Genomic DNA, 18,561 nt, shown 5'->3' on the forward strand with positions numbered 1-18,561 from the left:
TACTTTTTATCACCTGCCAAAGGTGCATAAAGACCCTGACAATCCGCCAGGACGCACGATAATTTCATCAATTGGAGGTCTTTTGGAGAATATGTCAAAGTTCATAGACTTCTACCTCTTTCCTTTTGTGGAGGAAATGTCCTCCTATACTAGAGACACGAAGGATTTCCTACGATATGTTGAAGGAAGCCCATGGGAATCAGATTACCTGATGGTGACCTTGGATATAGCCAGTCTATATACAAGTATTTCACACGAACAAGGCCTAGATGCAATTAGCCAGGTGTTGCAACAAAGACCATCAGAATACAGAGAACACAGTGAGATGCTAATTGACTTTCTTCGTTTCTGCTTGTTCAATTACATCTTTATTTTTCAGGACCAGATCTACCGACAGAAGCAGGGGACGGCCATGGGAGCCTGCTTCGCCCCCAGCTACGCGAACTTGTTCGTCGGCTGGTGGGAGAAGTGGGCGGCATGGTCGGACTCCTGCGACCATTGGGTCAACAAGACCATAATTTGGAGCCGCTACATTGATGACCTCTTTCTTGTCTGGTGAGGTAGTAGAGAGTCAGTTGAGGAATACATCAAACATCTCAACAATAACGACTTAAATCTGAAATTCTCTGGTGAAATCAGCAATACCGAGGTGAACTACCTAGATGTCAGAGTGTTCATAACAGATGGCAAGTTACAGACAGCACTCTTTAGGAAGCCCACAGCGGGCAACTCAGTGCTCCATGCACGTAGCAGTCACCCCACAAGCCTTAAGGACAGTATTCCCCATGGGGAGCTTTTGCGTAACAGATTCAGGGAGCGTGGCTATAAAGAAAGAGTCCTGAGCGAAGCATGGAATAAAGCCCAGGGCAAGAGTAGAACAGACTTGATCAAGGAGACTCCTAAAGAAGAAAAGAATGCAGGTACCAATAATCTTAGGCTTATTACGAATTTCTTCAATGCGGCAAAGAGCCTCAAGAAAATATATATTCCAATTGGAATACATTAAACTCTGACCCAATTATTGGTTGTGATATTCCTGTACCAGAGGCATACAGGGTTTAAGTGGTTTCTACCCTTGCAATAAATGCAAGGCATGTGCGGATAGCAAGAAAATCTCGTGCTATCCCGTACCAGGTAGGAGTGATCCGGTCGCCATTAAGAAATTCATGAACTGCCTGACACCTTTCGTTGTCTACTGTCTCATCTGCCCGTGTGGCCTTAGATACATAGGGAGCACAATACACCCAGCTAAAATCCGCATTCTGGAACATCAAAGGGCAATACAAAATAATGACAGTAACTACCCTGTAGCGCGTCATTTTCTAATTCACCATAATAGTAACCGCAAACTTTTGAGTTACTTTTGCCTGGACCATGTAGCTCGAGACTCGAGAGGTGGAGATAGGGAGAAACGCCTGAGGAGACTAGAGTCCCGTTACATCATTGATCTGGCAACAAAAACACCTCTGGGACTCAATATGGGGGAGGAACTGAGAGTACACCTGTAAATACTGTATATAATATTTGTTATTAATTAATTTTTCTGCTTCACAGTGGGATCTCAGGCTACAAGCGATGAGTTGAAGTTCTAGATCAAATGTGCTTTATCTGTTTAGTTGCAGTAATTTATTTCCAATTGACTTAGTATAGCTTGATTTGGAGATGAGAACAATTATGCTGATAATTTAATTTCTGAATCTTATATTCTTGCATTATTTAACTAAGTCTCATCAGCCCATTTGAGGGCTCTATTATTGATGGTTTACATTGGAGAGACCAGGTTGAATACGCAGTTGTGCTATGAATTAATCAAGTACTGATCAACTAATTAATTTCTGATAACTGTTGGTCTCCCTTTTTAGAACCAAGTGCATTTATGCAATGTATGTTTTATATCATGATTGCATTACTCAAACAGGCCTAAAGCACACTTTGAATGTAAATACAATATTTGTTTTCATCGCGCCGACAATTGTGTTGCCTGACACGGTAATGGTGTTGTAACGGGACAGATCCCACGAGATGTCATGATGCAGTTAATGTTTGTGTTTATATTGTGCAGCGTCATGGAGGCCACGTGATACTGATGAAGGCGTACCGCCGAAACGCGTCTGTTCTTTCATTTCTTGTGTGCAAAATAAATCCGACCTGGATTTCAAACCCTCGTGAGTGCTAATCATTTATTTTAATTTTTTTTGGAGCTCAGCATATTATATATATATATATATATATATTCACAGAAAAAACCATAGGTTATAGACCATATATAGTTAGGAATTAGCATTTACAAAACCTTGAAAATTCACTGAAAAAACCATAGGTTATAGACCATATATAGTTAGGAATTAGCATTTAAAAAACCTTATTTTACTCACACAAAACCATTGAAATTCCATATATAGTTAGTTGCACTAACTATATATCGCGCACCCGTAATCCACTGCTGATGATGTCACATATTACATCATTCATGACATGGTCAGTGACATCACTGATGACATCACTGATGACATCTCAAATGACATCACTGATGACAACATCCAGTGATTATGTGTTTCTGTAAAGTTTAAATATGTTTTACATATTGAAGAATGAGTGGATGTATAAGTGTCTCAATGAAGGTTTTAGTAGGTGCGTGATTGACTGTATGAGTGAGTGATTAAATGCGTCTTACTAAATGCACGGTAGGTGACTAAACTGTCTGAAAGTGTGCATCAGCATGTCTGTTGTTGTGCAAGCTGCTGCATGTGTTGATCAGTAGCTATATAAGTAGCTATATGGGTTATTGATTGGTTGCACAAGTATTTGTATGGGAGACTGAGTGTGTGTATGACTGGCTGGGAGGTGTGTGACTCTGTGCAGATCAATGTGTACTTGTATCAGTGATTCTATAAGAGAGTAAGTATGTGTTAGTATATGTTTTAAAATGTAAGGTACTCTATGTTTAACTGTGTAGATTAGAAAATGGAACTGTGATTGATTCTTTACAGGACTGACTAGGTGTGTGAGTAACTCCATGGATGAGTGGCAGAGTGTGAGTGTCTGTATAGGTGTATGAGTGCATATGATAGTGTTGTAAAGATGAGTGATTGTATGTATGAATGATTGTATGGGTGAATGAGTGAATGTGTGTAGACGTAGGAATCAGTGAGTGGGTATGTAGTAACTAGTATTGGTGTGTCAATGGTTTCAAAAATTATACTCTGTATTTAACACTGGGTGTAACAGAGGTTATATTAAAGTGTGAGGAGATGCATTGTATTGTCACATTAATGATATCATCATTGATGTGACCATTGATGTCAAATGAGATATCATCAGTGATGTCATTTGAGATGTCATCAGTGATGTCATCAGTGATGTCACTGACCATGTCATGAATGATGTAATATGTGACATCATCAGCAGTGGATTACGGGTGCGCGATATATAGTTAGTGCAACTAACTATATATGGAATTTCAATGGTTTTGTGTGAGTAAAATAAGGTTTTTTAAATGCTAATTCCTAACTATATATGGTCTATAACCTATGGTTTTTTCAGTGAATTTTCAAGGTTTTGTAAATGCTAATTCCTAACTATATATGGTCTATAACCTATGGTTTTTTCTGTGAATTTCATTGGTTTTTTAACAGCTAATATCTGTAGCTGTAAAATGTATTCTTCTTTAAATCCAAAAATATATTTTATATGTTTATGAATAATTATTTTTTTTAAATATTTTTTTTTCTTCGTTCCCGCTTCGCGAATCGGGAAGCTTCCCGTTAGCTGACCTTGATGCCGCGAAATAGACCGCGAGCCGGTAAACGTTTCTTTACCGCAACTGCCGCGTTAGAAAACAACATCGTGACGCCTCCCGTCCGCATGACGTTTCGCGTTGTCGCGTGATACGTCATATGACGTGCTACGTTAGCGAACTCGTACGCTTACCGAGTCGCAAAGCACAGGTTTCTGGAAGCAAACCGGGAGGCCCTGCAAAGCGCGTAACGTAAACACAGCAGGTCATGTGACTTGGTAATAACACTTTTCATTGGTTCATTTCACTTTCGGTTTCCTAATGATGTAAGACTAGGTCATATGATCTAAAATGAACACTTTTCATTGGTTGAGAACTATTTTTTTTCCCAAATGGTGAAAATCCCTCCTTCTTTCCTCACTCTGACTTTCATCATTGTGAGAGAAAGACCCTTTGTTACCAGTGAGCAATGGCTTCTTTACTAGCTTCAGCTGGTGCTTCCCCACCACCTCCACCACATCCAAGGAAGAGTGGACCACCTGCTAAAGTTATAATTCAGCAAGAAGAGGAAGAAGAGGAACAGGACGACCTAGATAATCTCCCTATTATGGCCAGAAGATCTGTTGTACCGGAAGTAACGGGACCAGAGGGCAGGGAGATGGTGCCAAATATACAAACGAGATTTCGTGAAGTAAAACAAGTCTGCGTACATTGCAGTGGAATCATTTGCTACGCAGAAAGTAGCATCACTCTGATCAACAGAGCTATTAACAATCATGCTCATGTTTGTCCGAAACTCCCCAAACAATAAATTCTTTTTTTTGTTTTCTTCCTCCTGTTGAGCCCTTTACAATGAATCGTTTTCGTTGCCCCCTCCGAAAAAAAAACAAAAAAAATATAAAACTGTTCAGAAAAATTCAAAAAAAGTAAAAAAAATGTTCAGAAAAATAATAAAAAAAATATAAAACAACAAAAACAATTTAAAAAAAAGTTCTTTTCAGAACTACCTCCCCGATATAAAAAAATTGGTACAATATTTGCAACTGTGCCAACCTCTATTTCTCTTAGTTCGCTTCCCAGTTCGCTCCCCGGTACGCGAACCGGAAGCGAACCCAAAAATTTTTTTTATAAAAAAGAACAGTAAGTATAAGGGAAGGAAACAGACAGTTATGTTAAAAGAAAGACAGCTATAGGGGAGTAAACTAGAGATACTATTACCCGTAATCCACTGCTGATGATGTCACATATTACATCATTCATGACATGCTCAGTGACATCATCAGCAGAGGATTGCGGGTAACAGTATCCCTAGTTTATTCCCTATAGCTGTGTTTCTTTTAACATAACTGTCTGTTTCCTTCCCTTATACTTACTGTTCTTTTAAAAAAAAATTTTTTAGATCTGTCAGAAACAGTGAAAGTAATGAAATATAAAAGACTACGTAGAATATGAGCACTGTATGCAACAACTTTGACACTGACAGAAGCCTCACCTTCTCCATGCCTCCTACACAGTTCTACATGTACATCATAAATGCAAACAGAACAGAATTAATTATACATGTTAAATGGTTTATTTTTGCTGTTCTCAGAATGTATCAAATTTCACTAAAACAGTGACTTGAAGGTATTCATCATATAACAGCGGGGAAAAAAAAACACAATCAAAATGATTGTGTTTAAAAAACCCATACATTACAAATCAGAATTCAGAACTCCTTAAAGTTAACTTACTTTCCATGACGGCCAAGGATGTCCTATGAACAGCTTACACTCTGTTGTGCTGTTATTACTTTCAACCCGCCACTTTCTGAAAGAAAACCTCCATCGTTTTCAAAAACATGTTACATACAATAAATGACTTCTCGCTCTCTACCACACGATTCCACAAGGCCAAATCGTGTCAGAGCCATGTATAACTCTTGGATTTCTTGTAAGCCAATCCCGTCTTTTCGCATTTCCGCAACTTTCAGAATTAAAATGTTGAAGATCATTTACACAATCCTGGACTAGTAATATCTTCCCCTTCTTGCTCAATCATGTTCTACATTTCCTATCACACTGATACTGCTTACTATGAAGCAGACTTACACTACCTTTATGACTAGTACAATTATTTAATTCTCTACATCACTTTTAATCACAAAGCAATGTAAAACAGTAGACAGCATTGCAGACTTACATTCCCTCTACTCCATGTTTTGATTCGCTGCTTCAATTAGCTTATAAAAAGAAATAGTTTTTCTGAACTCATTCAAAGTGCACGTATTTCTCAATAACGTCCAGTGTTATGGTAAAAAGTTATGTCTCTGTACTACACTTATCCTCAAGGCCAAATAGTGTAGGAGCCATAAGAACTTCTTGAAATTCCTCAGAGCACATCCCGAGATTCTTTCCCTAAAATTTTGGTTTTAAAAACACCAGGTAAGAGTTTTTAAGGTCATATGGCAATTTTTTTTTGAAAATTAAAACAGAATCATTGCAGAATGACCAGCCATTTCTACACTTTAAATAAGCTGTATAATGTCCTGATGTTATTGAAGGACCATCATGATATATAATTGCTACAGTTACAAAAGTCCTTCCTGATATTGACAACTGTGAAGCCACAAAATTTTTAATTAAAGTTGTCAATTTTGTTCCATCAGGCCTACATCGTTGGAACATTAAAATGACATACTGGCCATATGTTCGTATAAATAAAGTGGACATCATTTCAGATTTACATTGGCTACACTCCATGTTGTGATCAGCTGCTTTTACTAGCTTATTAAAAGAGACTGATTTACTGTCTGGCAAAGTTAAATATATAAATCTTTCTGAGTCTACACTAGTAGCAGCTGATACCCTACAGTTCTCGCAGTCATGCTGCCATTGATAAGAAAGCCCAAACAGGTGATCTACATCTACACCTTCATCATGCAATACATCAAGCATATACATTAAAAACTCCTGACAATCTTGCTGACTATTTTGAGAGAATTGTGTTTGGCCTGAACATCTGTCTAACAGATTTCGAATTTCAGACACACTTTCTATGTTTGTTCTATCAGTGCTACATTTCTCTAACACAGAATTTAACAAACTGCAAAATCTTTGATCCGAATTGACCACAATCTGTTCTTTTAAAGTTTCTAGAGAAAAGACAACATTAACCACTACATTAGCATAGCAGTTGACACCAGAACTGTTTTCAAATTGAAAACCAACAACATCTTCAACAGAATCCTTTTTGTTTCTGCTTATAATTTCAGGTTCATCAACTTTTCGTCTTTTTGCTACAACCTCCCCAGTATTGGTCACATTTCTTCGTTTCCGGCCTACCACACGTTTCTCAAACAAAGGATACTGAGGCAAATGTGGCGCATACTCTCTTCTCAACCTATTGTATTCCTTAACACAATCTAGATCCGCACAAATGTTTGTGACATCACACTCAATCAAGTACAATCCCGATAAAGTCCTAACTCGTGACAATGCCACATATGCCATACCCTCCTTGAACACAGAACTGCCAATATTCACCAATGCACAGTCTACACTTAAACCTTGCGATTTATGGATTGTCACCGCATATGCCAAGCAAACAGGAAACTGCTTACGACGAACATATAAGTCTTTTACAAGCAAAAATCTAGCAGAACAACGAGCAATTAGCTGTACTTCCTCAATGCCATCAAATTTAATTTTTAAAAATTCAATTCCATCTCTATTTCTGTATTTCACAAAATCAACAACATTACCCATTGATCCATTTACCAGACCTCTTTCAACATGTAAATTCCTTCTTAAAATTATACGGCAGTTCAAGCACACATTCAGAGTCTTTTCAAAACCCGCAGTTTTAGATATACTCTTCTCTAATGAATCCAATTTTGTTTTCAGATTCTCAGACAAAATAATTGTTGATCCCATATGCTCTACTCTGTCAATAGCTTCCAATTTCACAATCTCTTGCTTTTCTAAATGCAACATTTTGTTGTTGAATTTGGCACATTCTGCAAGAGTTGGCATCAAACATATTCCAGATTTTTTCTCAGTAACTTTCTGAAAAATATTCTCAGGCACAACATCTTCGTCTGGATATAAATTTGTCAGTAATCGTGCATGTAAAGCTTCTTTCCCATGCTCGGTCACTTTTCCAATTCTAACATCTTGTAGAATAGTCTTGTAAACTTCATCCTTTGCCTGACGCATATTTTCATGCAGTTCAGCATAATTGAAGTTTAACCATATATTGACGTTGCCAATACTCCCTAAGCACTTCCTGGTATCTTCATGCGTGAGCATTTTGAACACAGGTTGCCCTTTCACTGGTGTCAGCTGCAGAAGATCTCCAAAAACAATGATGTGTTTGCCACCAAATAACACATCATACTCTGTTTTGAGAACTTCTTGCATTCTCAAATGCACAAAGGCAAGCATAACATTGGAAACCATGCTTACTTCGTCAATGATAAGAAGTTTCATTTTCCTCAAGACTCTTGAAACTTCAAAACAAGCATCTCCAGATAGCTTGTGATATTCTAATTTGTTGTCATGCTCCACTGGCAGCATCAGTAAACGATGTAAAGTAATCCCTTTAATGTTATGTGCTGCCAGTCCAGTTGGAGCGGTGACAACACAAGACAGCGATGACTCTGTCCTTTCCTGCAAATAACATGAAATTGCTTTAATAAGGAAACTTTTTCCAGTTCCCGCTTCTCCACTCACGTACAGTCGGACAGGCTTCAACGACGTACATGAGCACTCTTTCTTATCATGACTTAATCCATGATCAATTTGCATGGTAAGTTCGTCATATATTTTCCTCTGCTCAACGTTGAGTTGTCTTTCCAACTCTTCTAAGTTAACCGCATCCTCCTGAGCATGTGCCATGGCTCTTTCCACTTCATTCATAGCAGTGGCAGCTTCATTTTCGATAAGAGGTCCTCCTAGTGGATCCTGACTCAATGAAGCAGAACTCTGACTGTCCTGAGAACTGTCTCTGGCAATCTCGGCTGCAATCGTTGCTTCCTGCTCAATTTCCACATTCAACATTTCTACATATTTGGGAAAAGCAGGACATTCTATGGTCTCCTTGGCAGCATTGAAAGAGTCTTCGTAACAGAGGAAATCTCCAAGCAGTTCCTCTTCTGCACGCCAAGGCTTAAAAAGTTGCAAAAGTGCTAAATAGAAAAACTCCTTTTTTTCAGGAGATTCGCCACTCAATTTTCGATGGTTTATCAAGTGGCATTTTCTTTGCTTGACCAGACATCCCTCACTTCCTATTACAGCATACACTCCTTTCTCAGTATCTTCTTTGATGTTCCTCTTGAATATGTAATTTTGCAGAACCTCATACAGACAAACATTCTCGAGGTGACTGCTTCGATTTGGATAATATGTATCCAACATGTTGCTCTTCAAAATGTCGGTACTGTTTGGCTCCTTTTCCGCCAAATACTCAATTTCCCGCACAGGTTTCAGAACTCGATTACGCGTTGCAGCAAGACCAACACTCGCCCAAACGATACTCCTGGACTTGGCATAGAGACTTGCTGAAGACAACCGGTCAGAACATTCGTAAGCTCCGATTTCTCGATGCGACAACATCTTCAGACTGAAACTGTACAACTTCTTGCTGAGGCTCTTTTCATGGGAAATGTCCTCCCACATATCCTTCAATTCTGTCTTCTCTTTTTTGGTGATGTAAGATGTCACATACCTAGCCACAGCCATACAGTTATCAGCCACAAACTGTATATCCATGTTAGCATTCCACATGGACAAAATCACCGGGTTGTAGTCGTTGATGTACTTAGACTCTTCGTTCCTCTTCAAATTGTATGTGTTTTTAGGTGATTTCTTCATCACATTATGTCGCAGCGAAGACATCAAACTGTTCACTCTTCCTTTAGAAATCACCGATCGTGGAAAGCCGAAACGACATTTGGTGTAGAACTTGTCTTTGTTCCGGAATTTACGACGACAGTACTTTCCACATCGATGGCTTTGGAAACGTAGAACTTTTTCTCTTAGGCTTTTTTTCTCCTTTGCGTTTGGAACAGCACACGTAGAATACTGTTCTATGAAACTCATCACTGAGTCGTCTGCATCCGTTCCAAATTTAGGTGCATCCTTGATCCACAGCAACATATGTATATGAGGAGCACCTCTTGCTTGGTACTCCTTCCTCCAGAAGAAATCCAACACCTCTCCAAGAGGTGGATTCTTCTTATTCATGATGAAAGACATCATACCTTCAAATCTATGATTGAAGTACCTACATACATTGACTGGATCCAAAGAGCACAGTTCTCCGGGTGTCTTGAATTCGATGTTTTCTACGTTAGCATTTGCCTCTCATAGAAATTCAAGTAAGTCTTCCCAGCCATACTCAGCACAGCTCAAAGTGAGGAACCATGTGGGAGTTCCTAAGTTCCTCAGCATACATTTTAAATCACCATGACGACGGTACCAGTACTCATTAGTACCACGCTGACACGCCATGAGATTAATCAGGTGAGAATCCAAAATACTGTCTTGGACATTGACTTTATCCATAAAGTCACTTGCCGAGATGTTTTGCATGTGTATACCACTTTTCAAGATGTGGTTCACTGCATATGACAGTCCAGACAGATCGCTTTCAAACAGGAGATGAAACAAATAAGGAATGCATTGTCGAAACCTAGGATCTCCTGCATACAATCGCAAAGTCCGGTATTCAGAAGCAGGAATTTGATGAGGTCGCTCATCATATCTTCCTCCCTGACCTGTTGGAAAAAGCTGTGGGAAACACCGAGCTTCCAAACTTTCCTCCCAAACACTAATGGGACTCCCTTTCGCTTGTTTCATTTGAAACAACTCAATAGCATTCCCCATGACTTCCTTGGAATGCAAAGGATGAACACTATAATGTTCATATATTTCTTCACTAGTACAGGGTTCTACTTTCTCAATTTGACCAGCACACAAATCGCTATCCTCTTCCTCACTTACTTCCTCTTCTGCAACATATACATTTTTATAGTATTTATTATATTTTTTCAAATACAATGTTGCCCTTTTGACTTTCCTAACATCTACTAAATCTTGCCATATTTTCTTATTCTTTGTCGGAACCCCATTAACTAAGATAACCAGAGGTTCCTCTTCCACTTTTTCTACTCCAATTGTGTTAATGTTTTTCTTCAAATCTAGAGGCAAATAAACAACTCTTCCCTTTAATCCTCTCTGTAAATCTGATGGAGGCAATTTCCCTGTCTTTGGCTCCATTCTTACAATAGCCTGAAAGGGATGGATACTTTGAATCAAAATAGATTCATAAGTATTTAAATCCTTCAATTCAGAAGGAATTTCAACCAATTCCAGATTATTATGAACTGCTCTAGCAGGCATCTGGTTTTGATTTAATTTGTTACAACAATAAGTACACACACGTTGATCCAATCCCAAATCAAAACAATTTTCTACCATCAAGTATGTTGTAAAATCCTTCCATTCACTATTATTTTCCCTTTCACTTTTTCCATATAAATCCACTAACTTAGTCTGATTCTTATAATAAGTGCGTCGACAACACACACAAGTGAAATTTGGCCTCTCACTTGATTTCACCTCAAACGTCGCAATTTCCCTCTGGAAATTATCTGTACTGGAAACCTGTACACTATCTTCCACATTACTCTCTTCTTCTTGGTCAATTTCAACATTCTCCTCTTTACTTCCAAAGTAACAAAACTCAATTTCTTCACATATATTTTTCACATCTATTTCAGAACCATGCAAAAGAGCAGCGCATAATTGTTTTAGCATAATTGCTGGACTCTTAGCATAATACAACATTCTAACTAATTTCCTCACTTTATTATGATGCACTGCTAGCATCCTGAAATGATGAAAAACACTCTGACATACTCTCCTGGAAAGACAAGCCAGTGAATGACCATGCAAACCTATCACTTCTCTCACTCTGCAAGGATCTAATTCTTGCAACAACTTCATTTTCTGCTTCAAACTTTTCTTACTAAATGACCGTATAAAATCACAAAGCAAATTGATGGAATCCTGTCGTACACTGCAAATACTACTACACTTCCAGGTGTACACAGGACCCTTAGGACGTCTCCCTAAAACCTCATTACCTAACACCTCTTCTATCTCTGTTCTCACAAGTTTTTCTTTTTCAACTGGACAACCATCTTTCACTTCATAAGCTCGACCACTGGTGTCAACTGCATGCACCAAATCATTATCCTGGAAATAACTCTCCTCATTAAAAAATGCCTCAGAGCTTGAACTATGCATCCATTCTCCAGAAAAAACTTCACAAAAATTACTACGATTAACTATTCTCTTCCATCTACTATTTCTTTTGAAATCATAAATTACCTTGTTTAGCTTCCTAATTCTATTGATTGTCAAAATAAATAACTTACGTTTAATTTCAAAGGCCTGATCAATAACTTTCTCAACTATTTTTTTTCTCTTATAAAAAACCACTTTCTGCTGACCTTTCTTAATATTTTTTAACAAATTCCCAATTATCCTGTTGCGGAACATTCGTTTACGAATATCCCTAAACTGTTGTTTCCTTCTACTTTCATGCATAGAGTTATCTCTTACTCTAGCAGTAACATTTCTCATTGGCCTTTCCTTACCATTTGAATTCGGTCTCCTTTTCTGGAGTGAAACATTTTCTGTAGTAATATTTTTTTTACTACACATATTTCTTATGACTGTTTTTCGACTCTTACCCGGTGCTTTCTTGGTGACTTGACAAATCTTTTTGTTAGAGGACTGCTGCAATATTCCATGCTCCTGCTGTCTTTGACGTTTTCCAGCCTTTCTTACTCTTTCTTTGCTAGGCATCCTAAAATCTTGAAATAATGTGCAGTTGAATCTGTGGTAAAATATAATAAAAAATGTTATTAACCACTATTACCCAACAGTAAATTAATAACAGTCATCAAAAACTTAACACACTACTTAAGTATATAATATACTGAAGCCTATCTTCAATTTTTCACTGAACAGGACTCATCTCTTCTTAACCTTGGATAAACCTCACCTACTCTGTGTCCCCTGCACATAATTAAATGTAAAGGGGCAGATTTATATTAACTAGCACATCCCCAGGGATGCACCAGTTAACGTGCACCGCTGCTCTGCCACCCACGGTGTGCCGCATTTACAATCAGATAGGACAAAGCTACATCAAAACCCTGCGCCTGCTTGAAGCAGGCATAGATCTTGACGCAGGTAGGCTGAAAGCTAAAGCAACAACTAAGTGTCGTGTGCAGAAGTTACAAAAAAGGAAAAATGGCGTTTAAACCAGTAATGAGACCATGCTAACGTAATACAGAGTAAAAATATCCAGGATCTACATCAGTTTGGGGTTCACGAACCTGGCAGGTACAAGGCACTGAGGCTTTCCACCGTGCATGTCTCATCCCAAAACATATGTTGTTTGTGAATGAAACAATTTCCCAGACCAAATGCTTTGGATTGGCTACTTCTAAAAAATTAAACACCCCTACTATCCCGGAGTTAGAGGAATACAATGGTTGGAGTAATTTTACTCGTTGTCTATTAAAGATTTACAGGCCCTACTCCGTAATTCTTCCTTTAACATTTCCAGTATAAATCCAAAAGGTTGACTGCTTTGGCAACGTGCCTTATCCACGGTTTAATAACGCTGCCTTTTGCTTTATATAAGTTTTCAAATTGTATGAAATATATACCAATAGGTCGTTATTAACCTTTAGGTAGTGGTTTTCTTCATCAAGTCTGGTCGCTTCCATACACATACAGATTTTCAAAGATGATCAAGAACTTTATCTGAATGGAGAGGAATGCACTGAGACGCCAGATCATTCACTAATGTGTAGGCACAGACAGTTACACGGTTCATGCAACAAACACCGACCAAATATGGCTTGCGTGTTGCAAGGCACGCCAGTTCCTGCTATCATCCCCACGTTCAAGTTCTTGGAAAATGGTAGTTATTTGATGCTCAATAATGAAGATTGTTCTGGGTTAATTAAAAGTATTCATTTTATCGTAACAGTAAATGAACGGGTTATTTGCTGCAGAAATGTTCTATTTCCTCCCACACATGAACATAGGGAGTTTTCAATCTGGCCACAAATACCAACCTTGGGAGCACATTTCAACAGCATGGCAAGAATAAGAGCTCTTTTGTCTCAGAGAGAGGTGGCCTTGAGTTCGGCCCGTGAAACTTTCGTGCTTCACATAGCGAACACCCGTACAGAGGTGCAGACCCTTTTAAATACAGATTCGACTTTGCATTTCAGCAAGATTACCCATTCATTTCCATGCAGCAGGAGGCCCATAGGAATGAAGGTGCAATTTGCGATTAGCAATTACCTCATCGCAAATTACGAATTTTTCCGACGGTGCAGGGGTATCTCAAGAACACCCTGCTGCACCCCTGAAAAAAAAATTTGGGGTCATATGGCGCACATAAATTTTGAAAACATTCCTTTACCTCCAAAACGATTTTCAACTCATAATTTGAAAACACTGCACATGGGGAAATGACTTAAAATGTCCTTAAGACACATAAAAGCATTTTTTGATTGCCTTTGCAGCATGTTTCAGTCACCTTTAACATGCCTATGTAACGGAAACATTCAAAATCTAAATTTGCCATGCACAGGTGGGAGCATATTTACAAGCAATTTGCTCCACAGACAAACTTCTTACATTGAAATGGGAAAGACTCTCAATTACCTTATAAAGAAGCAGACACCATTATGTCCTTCTCATCAATATTAAAACCATTGCTTTTTCTCAAAAACGATTTACAAGTCATAATTTGAAAACACTCCACAGCTCCTATGCACATAAAAGCCCTGTCAGTACTAATACTTCACATTTTCTCCAATTACAATTTCTCAAACAAACAAAATCTATTTGTGAAACACTTGAGACAAAGCAACATTTGAAAAACACAACTTTCTTCATAATTTTCTCCTTAAAGCACACTATTTTCTATCTAAATTAAAGAAATTTTTTCTCACCTTAGCAAGTACTTTGAGTTTCAAAACAGTCTCAGAAACACACCAATTTGTCTTCAGCAGAGCAAAAGGTATGCACTCCAGAGTCTGCAGCTATCAAAAGCACAGAAATGCTGTAATTCCTCACACAGATCTCTCATGTCACCCAATCAAAACTCTTCCCTCACTTTTTTTCAAAGCAAAACCCTTCCCCCCTCTGCCCCCTCTCTGCTTTTTCTGCATAGCAACCACCTCTTGCAAGACCTCTCACACAACAATGTTGCAATTGAACTCTGAACTCTCAGTGCACCTGCATATCCAAAGCATTCTTTCATTTAATGATTTTTTCTTCGCCACTCAAAATACATCTTTCAACGAACTCATCCATGCACACTAACTTTCTGTTTTCAGCAATCAAAATCCACCAATCACTCTTACTGCTTCATTAACACAGAAACTCCTCAGTTTTTTTCATTTTACACTCTCATTTTTTCAACTGCCATTTCATTGCCACACTTCATCTGACTGCAGGAGAACCTTCTCTCGCCATGTTTTCTGTCTGGATTGTTGGACATAGCTACATCTATTGGGCTCAAAGGTACGCTGAAAACAGGAATTTACCTAACCTCAATTTACAAGATGTGGAAATTAAGTGGTTTGGCCACAGAGGATTAAAATGTCACCAATTGATACCATTGGTGAAAACCTTTATGCATTTGCCAAAACCTGACCTGTTAATTGTGCACTGTGGAGGTAATGATTTGGGCACTTTGACTGGGGTAGGTCTGGAAATGCTTTTAAAGGACACCTTTGAGCAATTGATGGCACTTTTTCCTCAGACTGCCTTGGTATATTCAAATATATGCCAAAGACAGAAATGGAGGTGGTCGAACCAATTTTGTCCACAAATTGAGAAATCGAGGAAGCATGTAAACAAATCTGTTTCAGCTTACATGAGAGACCATGGAATGGGCTCCCTGTACAACAATAACTTGCGTTACTACATGCAAGATATCTACAGAGGAGATGGAGTTCACTTCTCAGATGAGGGCAACAGAGTTTTCACTCTGAATTTAAGAATGTGCATTGGTACCTACTTATAAGTACCTAAATGTACCATAAACCCAAAAGCTCTTCTCAGAGCTACCCTACATCTGATCACTCACAATTATTATTGTACTCTAACTTTTTTCACTAATTTTCAAGAAAGTACGCTCCCCAGAACGCTTCCCGGTTCGCGAACCGAGCGCACTCCACGCAAAAAAACTAAAAAAACGGTATATATTTTTTTGCCCTGCGAGAACCTTTCAAAGCCTCCACATCAAACCTAGGGGGTCAGGGACGATCTACTATGCCCCCTTATGGTCATTTGCCCCTTCGCTTTGGCCTCCTCTTGTCTCTCGATCCTACCGAGAGACAAGATGGCGGCCGCTACGGACTGTTTGGAATGTTTACAGACGCCGAAAAACCAATCAGCTTCGCAAACCTCCGTAACGCGAAAAGTACGCGAAGCGGAGCGCTGTTACAGATATATATCTTTTTTTGAACGTTAATTTCTCAAAATCCACTGGAGCACATATATTGAGACCTAGCAAAGGCACATCGGGCTACCAGTCCCTACAATTTTGCCAAGTTTCGTGCAAATCCATTCAGCCGTTCGATTATTATTATTATTTTTTTTTTTGCCCCGCGGGGCCCTTTTAAAACCTCCACATCAAACCTAGGGGGTCAGCGAGGATCTACTATTCCCCCTTATGGTCATTTGCCCCTTCGCTTTCGCCTCCTCTTGTCTCTCGATCCTACCGAGAGACAAGATGGCGGCCGCTACGGACTGTTTGGAATGTTGACAGACGCCGGAGAACCAATCAGCTTCGCTTCACAAAGCTCCGTTGCGCGAAAAGTCCGCGAACCAGACCGCTGCCTGGTCCGCGCTTACAGATATATATCTTTTTTTAAACGTTAATTTCTCAAAATCCACTGGAGCACATATATTGAGACCTACAAAAGGCACATCGGGCTACCAGTCCCTACAATTTTGCCAAGTTTCGTGCAAATCCATTCAGCCGTTCGGGCTAAAAGTGAGGCCAACCGCCCTATGGAAATTAACATGGGAAAAACGCGTTTTGGGACCCCCCTTTTTTCTCGGCCCCCCCTTGACGAACCCCCCCCAAATTTTCAAAGGCTGCTCAGAAACAAAATGTGCCATTTTCCTGAAAATTTCAGCCAATTCCGTCCACAAACGGCAAAGTTATTAGACATAGAATTTTCAAAAAACCCATAGAGAAAAAATCCTAACTATATATACCTACTGGCGACCGCCAGTAGGTAATATATATATATATATATATATATATATATATATATATATATATATATATATTATTTGAAGGTAGTAATTATTTACTTTTATGTGAAGGTAGTACCTATTTGTCTTTATGTGACGGTAAAGCAAATATTAAGGTACTTTATTTGCAAAAATGCTTTATAAATATCTATATATATATATCTATATATATCTATATATATCTATATCTATATCTATATCTATATATATATATATATATATATATATATATATAGATAGATATATTGAGGAGTTCTATTTGTTCTGATATATATATATATACCCTTCGGATATTGTGATTATGTTTTACTATTTAGGCTGTTAATAAAATAAAGGTACTTTGTCCTAGCGAGTGTTGGATAAAGAATTAGCAATGCTTAATAATGAAACAATTGTCAATGTTGGTATATATATATATATATATATATATATATATATATATATATATATAAAGTGTTGATATTGTTCTTTTTCTAACTATTTCTGTACTTACAGGTGGATATATACAAAAAATAGATACTTCTACCTTGGTGATGTTTTCACTGATGATGTTCTGACAAACAATGTTTCCAGTCTGATTTCCAATATATGAGTGGCAACCTAGTAAAGATTGAAAAGAAGCCTTATAAATGAGTTCACATAATGTTTTAAAAAAATTCATTTATGCTCTTACAAAAGTGTCTGTATGTTCTTAAATAACTTCCTATCTAAAAGTATTTAGCAAAGTATTTTAATTAATGCATTTGTAGTAATGAAACCTGTTTTTGAGTAAGTTTTAAAGAATAATGTAGCATATATTGTAGGTTAAGTGTGTATGATACATTGTGTGTAGAGAGTGTGTGTGTGTAAAGAGTGCATGTGTAGAGTGCAAGAAGGTGAGAGAGGGCAAGATAGAAAGTGAAGATAAATGAGAGAGGGCAAGAGGGAGAGACACGGAGATTGAGAGCAAGAGAATAAGTGATAGAGATGGAATTTAAGAGAGATGGTGGAGGAAGGGAGAAGGAAAGAATGAGAGAGAGGACAGGAGGGAGAGTGAGGGCAGGATGGAGGGGGTGGGTGTGTAGGAGTAGGAGAGAAGTCAAAAAGGAAGGGGGAGGGATGTAGATTGAGGAAAGAAGGGAAGGCCAAAGAGAGTATGGTCAGGAAGGAGGGGGAGGGCAGGAGACAGCGGCAGAAGAGAGAGGAAGAGCAAGAAAGGACGAGAGAGGGTAGATGATGAGTGCAGAAGAAAGAGGGGGCAAGAAAGAGAGGTAGGGCATAAGGAAGAGAGCAGAACAGAGTGGGAGAGAGGGCGGCAGGTAAGAGAGGGAGGGCGGAAAAGAGAAGGAGGGCTAGAGGAGGAGAGAGAGATGGAGGACAAGAAGGTGAAAGAGAGATGGAAAGGGAGGGCAGTAGAAACTAAAAAGGCAGAAGAGAGAGATAACAGAAGAGAGAAGGTCAGAGGTAATAGAGTGAGAGAAGGCAGAAGAGATAGGG

At 38.6% G+C, this 18,561-nt stretch overlaps 1 protein-coding gene across 2 annotated transcripts in view; it reads right to left on the bottom strand.

The window, feature by feature from the left end:
• Window positions 1-18,561, bottom strand: part of LOC144792874 (uncharacterized) — a 53,542-nt gene that overhangs the window by 18,136 nt on the left and 16,845 nt on the right. For both annotated transcript variants that reach the window (XM_078668073.1, XM_078668074.1), the window contains one exon: window positions 17,612-17,685. The gene's annotated coding sequence lies outside the window, so the exon portion shown is untranslated. The remainder of the gene's footprint in view (window positions 1-17,611; window positions 17,686-18,561) is intronic.

The sequence above is a fragment of the Lissotriton helveticus genome, chromosome 11 (assembly GCF_964261635.1).
Source record: "Lissotriton helveticus chromosome 11, aLisHel1.1, whole genome shotgun sequence".
NCBI classification, from domain to species: Eukaryota; Metazoa; Chordata; class Amphibia; order Caudata; family Salamandridae; genus Lissotriton; species Lissotriton helveticus.